The sequence below is a fragment of the Manis javanica genome, chromosome 12 (genome assembly GCF_040802235.1).
Source record: "Manis javanica isolate MJ-LG chromosome 12, MJ_LKY, whole genome shotgun sequence".
NCBI lineage: Eukaryota > Metazoa > Chordata > Mammalia > Pholidota > Manidae > Manis > Manis javanica.
Genome location: NC_133167.1, coordinates 40,005,240 through 40,016,073, shown reverse-complemented (window position 1 = coordinate 40,016,073; position 10,834 = coordinate 40,005,240).

Sequence of the window (10,834 nt, the reverse complement as noted above, 5' to 3'; positions counted from 1 at the left end):
TAAATGCAAATCTTATTTTATGGTCTTGGTGAATATCAGCAGACCATTGTAGAGATCTGTTGTTAAATGTAAAGAAACTTTTCATAGATATTTACTTACTTGCATTGGAGCAGTTCAGTTGTTCAATCTATGCCATTTTATTTAATTCATTGACACCATGGTTGCCAAAAGAGCCCCAGGTCATGATGGTTTGTTAACTGAATTCCAGTTGTCAGAAAAAACTCTAGGTTTGCATATTTTTGTCTAATGTGGAAAGTCAACATGATGAAGTGCAGTACCACATTTGATATTTAAAATTATACTATTAATGGAATAACAGTAGACAAATTGTTCCGTTAATAGCATAAATATAAACACCTGAATATATTGGAGGCTTTTCAGCTGTTAGGTGTAACAATGGAATCTTAATTTGCCAAAATGATTGCTGTTTGACAGAAAAAGTAATAATATTTCTATTTCATTTCCAATTTCCTCTCATTTTTAGCTACAGAAGAGTAGAAAGTAGGTAATGGAGTGAGGTATCTTTGCCTTAAGATCGAATAAACAAGCTGAGGTATACTTGGCTTATAGAGCTCTTCCTTTAGATGTGTATGCTGTAAATACCCAAACCTCTTGAGTTCTTAAGTTCTAGTAATTTCACAGTTGTACCTGTAAATTTTGTCCTTGTTAGTACCCAGGGATGTCCTAGAATACCAGGTTCATTTCATCTGCTGTTGCATATGGATTCCATTATAACCTCTCAGCTGTTTTGCCCATAGTGGGTTATCCCCACTTTACTGACCCCACTTATCAGTAGTTCCTCAAGTCCGTGTTGTTTTGGCATCAGTTGAAGAGGGTCTTGCTATCACCTAAAGGTAAATCCATTTGATTCCTTTTGCTATCTTTCCCAACTTCATACGTATTGTTCAGTATTCATATTTTCACTTACACTGAGACCATTAAAGGGAAGTGATAACCTCATAGTGGACATGGCAGGCATACCAGGCTCTTGTTTATTTGAGAGAAGTAGCAAAAGGAACAAATACAAAATGCTTGTGTGTTCAGTACCTGAAAAGAAAGCATATTTGTTAGATTATACACTTGTCCCATGGCATATCACATACATATTTAAATAAGGATGATGCATCTGCCTGTGATTAACTATACATGTACCCATAAACAATTTTTATACATGGGCTATCTTTTGTTTTTTCACTGATATTGTAATCGTATTTCAAGTTATAGGTTAAATGTGTCATTTATTTCTGAATTTGAACTTAGACCTTTATACAGCAAGAACTTGAAAAAACTCATTAATTTGGCTCTTCTGTTGACAGCCTTCTATTGACAGCATTGTGTTTATGTGATCTAAATTCTCCTGGTTAGTACTGCTAGTGAATAAAATGTAACAAGCTAAACTTTTTTCATTTGTGAGTAGTATATTAGCTTTTTAAAGCAGCAAACTAGGTACACTAATTCTTACTAGAATATTTTAATGTGAATGTGGTTATCAAGTCCTGAAGTCTTACTTATTCCAACAAAATACTTTATTTTAGGACTGCAAAAAAGATTCTAATTAAGTATTTTATAAACAACAGTAAGTTGAGTCTTTTGCCATTATATACATAAATGTACAGACATATAGACACACATTAGTGTATAGCACATATATATATATATGTGTGTGTTATGCACTAACATTTTCACAGGGTCTTCATCAAGTCCTGATGCACTTTAAACCCAAAAAACTACCAAAGAAGAAAAGTAGACTCTGTCTGAAGAATAGTGAGATGTTTCTATCACTTGAGAAAAGGAAAGTCCTTTTGTCTTTATAAATTGTTTCTATTATGTTTACAATCTACATTAGCTGGTAAAAGAACACAGCTTTATTAGTTAGCAATGTTACTAAAAAATGGAATTATTTTTTGGCAGTTATGTATTATCTAATTCAGAGTTTTGTTACATTTTTATTTAGAATTTGTTGAATTTTAAGTATGTTTTTTGCTTATGAAAATTATCCCTGGACCCTATTATTAGTAACTAGATCAAATATAGACTAGATAGGATAGGAAAAACACTCAGTACTTTTAGTGTTTTGAAAAGTTACTAGTATTTTTACTAGTTACTAGTATTATAATTTGGAGCTGATAGTATGGTGAAAATCATTAATGCTCTTTTTTTCTGGATATTTTTCATGCCAGAAATTAAGCAGGTTCTGCTCTTTTCTTGGTTGTCATCAGAATGAAAATATTTAAAGCAGTGGTTAAAAAAAAACACTTGTGCCTGTCTAACATTGATTTTGAGGCTGAATTGATGCATCTTTTTTTCACGTTTTGGGCAGATAAATTTATTTGTATATAATGGAACGCCTTTTCTTGATTGAGCTACGCTATTATATCTACATGACTACATGGTAGGGAAAAAATGAAGAATTATGGTAGGCCTAGTAATGTTTGTTGTTGATTATCCTATCACTCATGCAGATGGCACACATTTCCACTGCAAACATATACTTAATATGAGGCAGATTATCTGATTTGTTCATTATCTAGTTCCTATACTTTTCTCAACTCTTAAGATTTTCACTTACATAAAGCATAGTATATTCATTGCACTTTACCACTCATGAACACTTGTTGCAGAAGATTATCAGGGAAAAAAAAAGGAGGTAAAACTTAATTTCCAGGTTAGTTCTTGAAAACTCTGGGGAAAATGGGGAAACACAAAGATTATGAGATGAAAACTAGGGCTCATTCCTGAATGTGCAGATAATTCAATTGCCCTGTATTTTCACTCGGCATTAGGCTTAAATTAGTGGAATGTCATGCTTTATTTTTGAGGCTTAATGAAAACTTTACTGCATTTGCAATTTGAGTAACTTGTTATTAAAATCATTTGGGAAAAATTTAATGTTTTGATACCTTCTATGAGTGGCCATTAGTTGATTATTTCTCATCAGCATTTTTTGTTTTTTCAGTGTTTAGATTTATAAGCTTACATACCATAGGAAACAAGATATCTTGTGAAGTTTTGTGGGGGAAGTCAATTTGGAGAACATGGCACACTCCTCAGGAAGCAATAAAAGTATCTTTGTATTGTGAAATTATACCTAGACAGAAAACTTCCTTGCAACACAAGGTAAATGTAGTTGATACTTTTTCAAAATAGTGAGATGATTGGGAACTGAAATTTTATCCCAGTCTTTTTGAACAAAGCATGCTATTTCACATTCTGTAATGAACTTTTATTTATATATATTATTCATGCACTTTTGTACAATACGTTTTAACAGAGTGAGAAAATAGAAAGTCTTTGAGGCTACTCCCGTTCTTTACTTTTAGTAAGATTGGTAATAAGGTAAGAAAAGATAGGTCAGTAATCAGATCTGAATAAATGTACTATAAATGCTCAAGAATTCACATTTTTGTGATATATTATGAATACAGAAGACTGAGTTTTATATTATTAATAACTTAGTTTTAAAATGGAATAAAGTTTTGAAAATAGACTGTTATTTCATTAATAGTATCAATGTAACAGTAAACTTGAATTGAAAACATGTCTTTCAAAAGTTAGTATTCTAAGCTATATCTTGATTACATTGTCTACGGTTGAAAATTTTTAAATCAAGTACTTTCTAAAAGTGCTTGGCATGTTATGCTCACAAAAATGACTATGTTTTGAATACCAAGTAACCAGTTAATTTTTGATGGCTTTGTATAGGACTTGATATATATGAATCATAAGTATTCTGTACTGATTCTGTATATTGTAACTTTGAACACTTATGAAAAGCTATCTGTTGATGTGTTTTGATTAGTGTAAATTTGTTTGCGTATTTGAATCCTAATCTTAGTTTAGGAAGTCAGAAAGTAGCCATTTTTGTAAAGTTCATATGCTATTTTTTTTAATTTTGGTTTTTGTATTTATATAATAGTAATGTTGTAGTAAAGGATTTATAGACAAAGCATAGAACTATTAACTCTTCCAAAACCTAAATGATAGGCATATTTTGTAATTCATGTTGCACTTGTTTTGTTTCATATTGAACTTTTTACATCCCTTTTTTAGGAAGAAAAAACACATTTGAATTGTTTTTAGCATAAAACTCTACATTGGAAAATATAACTCTTCATATGGTTAGCAAAGCATACTTTGCCACCAAAGCTAAATGAAACTAAAATACCTCCAGATATTTGTGCCAATGAACATTTCTTAGCATATTGGAATTAAAATAAAAATAATCTTTTCAGTATTTTTCATCTAGGAAATTAAATGTGTAATTCATCAAAATTTATATTCCACACCCAAATTTTTCTTTAAAAATATGTACAGTTTATACCATAGTATATCTGATTTCCTGAATAATGTTCTCTGATTTTATTATTAAAAAATTAGTTTATCTAATAATTATCTTTCCTTAATTAAAGTAATCATTTGAAGTAATGCTTCAGATTCTTTCTGATGTAAAATTTTAATTTTGTTGCACAGAACACTTTTAGTAATGGTGTCTGTCATTTATATAATGCAGTTTACTAATAAATGTTTAATTTTCTATATATTTCCTTTCAGTCCCTTTATACATCAGGTATTTCACGGGAAGATTATGCACTAGAACCTAACATATAGTACAACAAACTAAACATTTTTAAATGCATATCTTAAAGGAAAATATAAAGCAATCAAGATGTTAATGCTAAAGTGTTAACATTGATATTGTGGTATACTCATTAGAGAAAAGTAAAATTATGACAGACCCAGAAACTGTTTATCTGGTTGAAATTCTTTAATTTCTCCGTGTAGAAATTCTCAAAGGGAATTTCAGTCCTCATATTGTAGTTTTTCGTACCACTTAATGTCACTTAACTGCTTCTCTGACCAGCACTGTTAACGCAGTTTACATAAGTAAGCTTGGAAGTAAAGAGGCAGCAGAGAAAGCCAAATATTAAAATGTTTGGCCTTGAATTAAAGACAGTTTATCTATTTTCAGGTGAGGACTGCGTAATATTAGTAGAGATGATATACAGACTTAAAAATTCAGTGAACATTATTTTCTGAGCTGAGTTTGTTTTTGTGCTAAATAGTTTTATCCCAAGTAGGAGATGCTGTATTTAACATAACCATACTTTCTAAACATAGTCAAATATATATTTGTTGGAATATTGGTAGAAATAACCATCTTTTCCTCCACTGTGGAGGGGGAGGAAACTCCAGTGTTTAGTGTACATAAATTAGGAAATTGTATGGCTTACTTATTTACTTTAAAAAATATATAAGTGACTTAAATATGTTATTTTGAAGTGATCATATTACAGTTTCTTAAACTTATGACTAACTATATAAATGTAGCAGTGTACCCATGTGAAACCAGACCAAAATTGAATGCATATTATCACTGTGACCTTGAACTTACAGTTGTTTGGGCTAAAACAGACTGTGCCTTAAAATGAAGGAATGCCCTACAATTTTATAACTCTATGTTTTATTATGGGTGGTCTTCTCAAATTGGCCCCAAATCCTTTTCTCTGAAGTTGGTGAAGTAAAAGTTTAAAATATTTCTCTTAGTATTTATATGTATATACTCTGTATATGCTCTAAAGGCCTCCCTTAATTATAGAGTTCTCATTTTGAATTAAAATTGAATTATATTTCATGGATGTAGAAAATTAAGTTTGGCTAAAATTTCTGAAAACATAGTTAATTTTAGGAGAAGGTGGTGGCACTTCAGTTCTGAAATTATTATACATGGAAAAATGAATCTTCAAATGTAATTTTGTTTTCTTTCTAAGGAATAATCAAAGACATGAATTTATTTCTGTCTATAAGTACTGAGACCTATACTTATTTTTCCTCAGATCACTGAAGCTTGTATTACATATCAAATAAAGTTATTTACCCGATATGATTTTTCAGTAATAAACTGATTCATGTAGTATATTTTTAATGTTCACCTTCTCTCTCTCTCTTTTTTTTTCTTTCTAATTATTTTTAAGATCAAGAGAACTGACTCTAGGTATATTTTAATGTAAAGACTTGTATTTGTATTGTGCTTATTTAAAATAATGGATATAGTATCCATTAAAACAAATTATTCCATTCACAGGACATTCATGGTCTGTGCTAAAAGATGCCCATGTTTCTGTATACTCAGAATTTCTTGAATATTTTTCAATTGCAATTTTGAACATAAAAGCAACACATTTCTTATTTCTAATTTCACCTCCACTACCTCACCCAAAGACAAAAATAAAGGTTTCTCTAAAAATATGTAGAAAGAAAACATGTCTTTCTTTAAAGCATGGTCAAACTGAGATAGAAATAATTTGAGCAAAGGTATGTAATAATATGAAATATATGGCTGTCAACCTGTATCATCTTTTATATTATAGTTAAAAGTTTATAGAGGGCAAACTATGTGTTATGCTGAGATAGACTCAGTAATCATTTATTTGCAAATTGACCATTTTGTTCTCATCTAGAAAATGCAGTGCATAGTAGCAATACTTAACAGCGCAAAGGAACTTGTCCTATAGCATATACTGAAAAATGATTGTCACCTTGCAGATTTTTCCATTTAAACATGCATGATCTTCTCCAGTACTTTGTATAATGTACAGTGTACTAAATACACATTATGTGTGACTTTGTGTGTATTTTTGTATGATATAGTTAACATTACATTTAACTGGTTGTAATTCACAGAAAGTGCTGTTTTATTCTGTAGTGTGGTGAATGTTTTAATCTGTGTTTCAGCATTATGGGTGTAAGGTTTAATAGGTGAATATTTGCCTTCAGTCTCTGCTCAGGTATTAATGTGTAGCAACTTTTGGTGCTGTCTTTTTAATTGTCATAATCTGGTGTTCTCAATGTTCAACAATAAATTTGGTGAACAAGGACATGTTCAGAGATTGCTTTCCAGTCACATACTCACCACAATACCATTTGAAGTAAAATAAAACTTAGTTATTTCTTTGCAGCATGTTTAGCATTTCAGAAATTTGAATGCCTAAGCATGTGGCATGATAAACAAGATACAGCTCAGGTAAATGTTGAGAATAAGATAAATTCTAGTATTTACCAACTTGGTATTTTGTAGCTTTCAGCATGCATTTGTATGGACATTTCATGGTTCACATTCTATTTTAAGGCATTTTATACTTTCTCTCCCAAATATAGGTTTCTCCCAGAGACCATGCTTTCCACTTTCCTTACGCTAACGTGATGTTAATTCTTAGGTACTCAGTTTCTCAAATTACATAAGAATGAGGATGATTTAGATATTTTTTTGTAGACAGATTCCCAGGTCACCCTAGAACTACTAAATTTGATCTGTGGGGAGGAAACCTGGGATTCTGTTTAAACAAGTACCCCAAATAATAAGCCTCAAACTTTGCTTCAGTCAGTAATTTTAATTTGCAGGGCTCCTAAAAGCAACTAGAAATTGTCTTTAGGATTATTAGATGCCAAAAAGGCCACTACATAATCTAAACTTTATTATAAAATGGATGAAAGGAGTAAAATGGGGTAGGGCAGCTTTTGAAGGACAAGTGTCTTCTTTCTTACATGTTGATTAGAAGTGTTTTTGAAGCCATTTTAGTCATCATCTCTAAATGTATGAACAGTTACAAACTGCATGTATTAATATTCTATACATTATTAAATATACCCAAAAATAAATGTTAAAAGATGAGAAGTAATACAGCTACAAGCTTTAATATTTTATTTGGATACTTACAGGATTATCTTGAAACTGTTGCCAGTAAATCCAATCTGGGGAGATCTCCCTGTATGCTAGGTGAGACCTCAACCTGGAAGAAGGTTCTTGATTGACCAGGAAAGAATTCATGAGCAGGACAAGCAGTTACAAGCAAAAAGTAGTTGAGTAGAGCAAAAGTACGTACTCAAAGAGGGAGTGCAGTTGTGCTCCAGAGAGCAACCTGGTGGAGTTCAGGTTGGGTGGTCTTATAGCTAGAGTTTAAGCAAGGGGTGGGTATTCATCAAGACGGGTGGTTTTTCAGAATAGAGAGGGGATTTAAGGACGATAAGGTGGTGCCCTCTTTTCTCCTTAGATGGTCTGCCTTGGAATTGTCATGGAGGTAAGTGATGTTTAGTAGGCTAATGAGCATATAATGTATTTTGAGGTGCAGTCAGGGTCAACTCCATGTTGAAACTGTCAGTTTTGGCTGGTCTATCATCTATATTCCTACTCCTCACATCCCAGGAGAAGAGTTTACATGGAATGTTTAGAATGTAAACAAGCATCCAACTGAATGTAAACAGTGGCTGAAGGCCCTCTTCCCCCTCCAAGTGCATGTCTGGCTATTAGCTTACTAACAAAACTGCCACTGGAGTATACAACATGAAAGCCGCATAGGTCTTTCCCACTAGTTTTTCTCACATTTTTCAACTCCCTCCTCATCTTCACTCCCTTTCTATAATATTTATATATTTTTATTGCTACATAACAAATTACAAATTTAACAACACAGTTTATTTACTTACAATTCTGAAGTCAGAAGTCTGGGCAAGACCAACTGGGTTCTCTGTTCAGAATCCCACTTTGGAAATCAAGCCAGGACTTCTGTCCTACCTCAGACTCACTCAGGTTGTCAACAGCTGAGGTTCTTTTCCTGGGGCTGTTCTTTTCTGAGCTTCCTGTGCCATTCTCTGCGGCCGGGCCCTCCACAATATTGCATTTTGCTCCTTCAAGACTGGCAGGAGGACTCTTTCACATTTTTCTCTGTTACTGACCTTTAGTCCCAGATTTAAAAGTCTGTGAGTAGCTCAGATCTCCTGAGATAACTTCCCTTTAGGTTAACTCGAGGTCAACCTTAATTACATCTGCAAAATCTTTTTGGCTGTGTAAAGTAACAATCATAATCCTATGATACTCACAAATTACACCCACATTCAAGGGGCATGGATGATACAAGGTGTGTACCCTAGAGCATAAGAATCTTGGGTGCCATTTTAGAAGTCTTACCATGCATAATAAGGAACTGAAGTCTTTTTCATAATTGCTATCCTTACATAATATTTTAAACCCTAGTTTTAATTGAAAGAGCTGATAAATATAAAATGTTTAGTGAAGGAAAAGTCTCTCAGTTCTTTGAATTTTAAACAGCTTTTAGAAAGAAGAAAACAGTCTCCAGTTCCTAAGTTGTTTTGCATGTGTACATGTGTATGATTTTGATTAAAGATAGTTTTGTTCTTGTTCATTTTGAACAGTCAGAATTTGGATATGGCGGATATGACTTGAAATTAAGGAAAGTGTATTAGTTTGCCTTATCAAGTAAATGGAAGCATCTTATTGTACTTAATAGATAAAATTTCATACCAGGTATAGGTCAAGAGTTGTGGTTCTAACTCAAGAAATTTATATAAAATTGAGCTTTCAAAAATGCTTCTAGTGATTTGCTTCTCTTGAATATGTTTGGAGAAAGAGTTAAACTTCATATACTTTCTAAGTGCTTATATCACAGTGTACGGTGAAAGAAAGCATCAGATTTGTCAGGTATGTGCTCATTTTGACTATTCGTGTATGTAAATCAGTGTATCCTTAAGTATCAAATATTTGTTAAGTAACATATTTGTTAAGTATGTGTTAAGGTATGTTCATATTAACACATACTCAACAAAAAAGAATCAACAAGCCTTTTACCTTTAATAATTGTGCAATTCTGATCAGGAAAGGACTATAGAAGATTATGAGAAATAAAGCTGAAATGATCTAAGGGTTGGAATATAAGGATTCAACTGAAACAAAAGGCCTCTTCACTCTGGAACTGCAAAGATTTAATTAAAAGATGCTTGAAGAGGAAACCTGATGATTTATTCTCCTCATTCCCTGGCTTCAGTAAATAACAGCATTTCATATCATGGGCATTAAAGAGATTGTTGAGATTTAAAAGGTGATGTAACATTGGGGTGGAAGGGAGAGGAGGGAGTCTGTAAGAGGTTTTGATGTGCTGGAGAAAAAAGATGAAAGGAATTTGGTTTAAACTTTTTAGAAAAAAAGTATGTAATATGGTTGCGTTTTAAATTACAGATGTGTAACATTCACTGCATTTAAAAGTCTTTGTTCTTATTTTTAAATAGAATTAATAAAAAATTCAGTTACATTTATAAATTACAGATCCACAGATTACTGAAATAGGAAATGTGCCTGTTTGGGACCATGATCCCCAAACTTTTTTGATGGCACACCCTACCATTAAAAAAATGTTTAAACTTTCCCCCAATAAACATACCAGTACTATACTAATATGTAAATAGGAAATTTAGACATGATATATTTTAATGCCTTCCTAATTATAATAGCTTCATAATAGCAATAGCTAATAACTCAAGGCAGAAAATATATTTAGAGCAATAGTGAATTTAAATTGATTTTTAAAATAATCTTAATTTTTAATGAAGAGTAACTTTTATTATTGAAGAATAATTGACATACAATATTGTATTAGTTCAGGTGTACGGCATAGTGATTCTATATACATTATGAAATGGTCACCACAATCTAGTTACCATCTGACATACAAAATTGTCACAATATAATTGACTATATTCCCTATACTGTATATTATGTCCCAGTGTCTTATTTATTATATAACTGGGAGATTGTACTTTGTAATTCCCTTCACATATTTCATCCATCCTCCTACCCCACTCTCCTCTGGCAGCCATCAGTTTATTCTCGGTGTCTATGAGTCTATTTCTATTTCATTTTCTTTGTTTCTTTGTTTTTTAGATTCCACATATAAATGGAATCCTAGGGTATTTGTCTTTCTGTCTGACTCATTTCATTTAGCATAATGCCCTCTAGGACCATCCATGTTGTCACAAATGGCAAGAT